At 36.3% G+C, this 2,500-nt stretch overlaps 1 protein-coding gene across 2 annotated transcripts in view; it reads left to right on the forward strand.

Annotated features, from left to right (window-relative positions):
- LOC137654213 (transient receptor potential channel pyrexia-like) overlaps positions 1-2,500 on the forward strand; it is an 11,025-nt gene that overhangs the window by 1,525 nt on the left and 7,000 nt on the right. Inside the window, exon 1 of one of the 2 annotated variants that reach the window (XM_068387849.1) lies at positions 849-1,395. The exons of the other annotated variant lie outside the window; for it this stretch is intronic. The gene's annotated coding sequence lies outside the window, so the exon portion shown is untranslated. Of the gene's footprint in view, positions 1-848; positions 1,396-2,500 lie in introns of those variants that run through there. 2 annotated transcript variants of the gene reach the window in all.

Here is a 2,500-nt window from a genome sequence, read left to right on the forward strand (position 1 = left end):
ATGGATATTTACTTTGTCCATACCAATTTTCATTTTGATATCTGCCATTGAAAAGCCACAGCAAACGTTTATTTCGGTATGGGTTGAATGGTTATTTTTGGCGGTGGAGTAAATTGTTCCTAGAATAATTAGGCTAACATATATAAATGAAAATTTCAGGGATTGATGGGAAACAGTTTCTCTGTTCCTACATAATTTCATTGTAATATCTACAATTGAAAAGACACAGCTATCATGTAGCCTTCTTGAATGTGATGTTAAATATAGCAAATTCACAGTGAACTGCGTGATAGTGAGCGACATCAACGAGGGACAATGCACATCTCATAAACAATATCCGTCCCGAGTTCAGCTAGTTTTGCTTTTATAATTATTCCCAGAGTTAATTATGATCAATCAAACCTTCAGGTTGTAGCCTATTGTAAACTGGTTTGGAAAAGAAGAAATAGACAGGATGTAAAGAGATAAATAGCTTTATTACTCGAAGCAACACCACATAAGATTGGCGGGCTGGTATCAGCAAGAGCACGGGTTTTGTGAGAAAATCTTTTAAAAAAAGATAAGCGGTACGCCGTGATAAGTCTCACCTGTGAACCTTGCAGCTTAGCTAATAATAATAATAATAATAATAATAATAATAATAATAATAATAATAATAATAAGGGATAGGATTCTCTTACACCTCCAACACTGGAAGGAAAAGAATTTCGACGCAAACGTCACCTATAAACGTAAACATTGTCTGCGCAGTGCGCATCGTGAAAGAAAAAATGGATTTGGGTTTTAATAAAGAGGGAAATCACGTTACCATCGATTCCACGAGACTTTCACGAAGAACGGAGTCCTGGCTTTGTGCCATCACCGGGGAAATATCCACCGAGGCATCTTACGCTTTCTCTGGTCCATGCACTTCTCCGAAAAGGACAGTTCGGAAAACATGTTACGTGGGTTAAGGCGAACTCTTTGAATCTTTTCCCGTCATCCAAATGCCTGCGTGAGCTATGGAAGGTGGTCGTGCTTGTGGGTAGAGGAAATACCACACGGTGGGCAGTGCCAGGTCAACGTTTAAAAGCTTGCTCGTTTCCTGACATCTTTCCATTACGTAAGCGAGTTCCTTTCTTACAGAGAGTCAGAGACATTACTTGTCTCCCAAAACAGTGTTCAAGAAGAACCTAGTGACTGTGTGTTTTGGTAGTGCTATTAGTAAAGACGTGTCAGTCATTAAAGGTAGTGACATTCTTACGGATGTTGAGTGACAGAAAAGTGACGTGTAAAAAGTGAATATTCGTATCAACTGACATTTTGTCGTGAATAAGTGATGTGAGGTTTTGTTGTGCCGCGTTCTGTGAGAGTCGCTGTTAACGCTTCGTTGGTGAACGTCTAAATTACCTAAGTGTAAGTACAATATTTATCATACATACATACATGCATGTGTGTAGTCTAATATATACATATATATATATATATATATATATATATATATATATATATATATATATATATATATATATATATATATATGTGTGTGTGTGTATACATACATACATACATACATACATACATACATACACACTACCCCCAACACACGGACACACGCACGCACTCGCAAACACACACACACACACACACACATATATATATATATATATATATATATATATATATATATATATATATATATATGTGTGTGTGTGTGTGTGTGTGTGTGTATACACTAACCCCCAACACACACACACACACACACACATATATATATATATATATATATATATATATATATATATATATATGTGTGTGTGTGTGTGTGTGTGTGGATTTATACGTGGTCCTTCTGTCTCTTTGTTCTTAACATTTAAGTCGTTTCCTGTGATAAGTAAAAGACGCTAAGCGAAAAAATCAAAGCTCACGACTACATTCATATTCTGAATGCTAATACATAAATGATCAAATGTTCAGTAAAACTATCTAACCATTGATTGTTTCCTGCATACACATAGGCCTCATCAGGAGGGTGTCAAGCCCTTTTACAAACCATTCATTCGTATCTTGCATGACTAACTACCTGTTGAGTCATCAGCACCTATTGCCTGGCCCTCCCTGGTCCTAGCTTGGTTGAGAGGGGGCTTGGGCGCTGATCATATGGATGTAAGGTCAGTCTCTAGGGCATTGCCCCAATAGCCAGGGCATTTTCACTGTCCCTTACCCTTGCTATTTATGAGTGATCATAAAAAACCTTTATTATTATTATTATTATTATTATTATTATTATTATTATTATTACTTGCTAAGCTACAACCCTAGTTGGAAAAGCAAGATGCTAAAAGCCCAGTGGCCACAACAAGGAAAATAGCCCAGTGAGGAAAGGAAACAAGGAAGAATAAAATATTTTAAGAATAGTAACAACATTAGAATAAATATTTCTTATATAAACTATTGAAACTTTAACAAAACAAGAGGAAGAGAAATTAGATAGAATAGTGTGCCCGAGTGTACCCTCAAG

This window comes from Palaemon carinicauda, chromosome 15 (assembly GCF_036898095.1).
Source record: "Palaemon carinicauda isolate YSFRI2023 chromosome 15, ASM3689809v2, whole genome shotgun sequence".
Taxonomy (NCBI): Eukaryota; Metazoa; Arthropoda; class Malacostraca; order Decapoda; family Palaemonidae; genus Palaemon; species Palaemon carinicauda.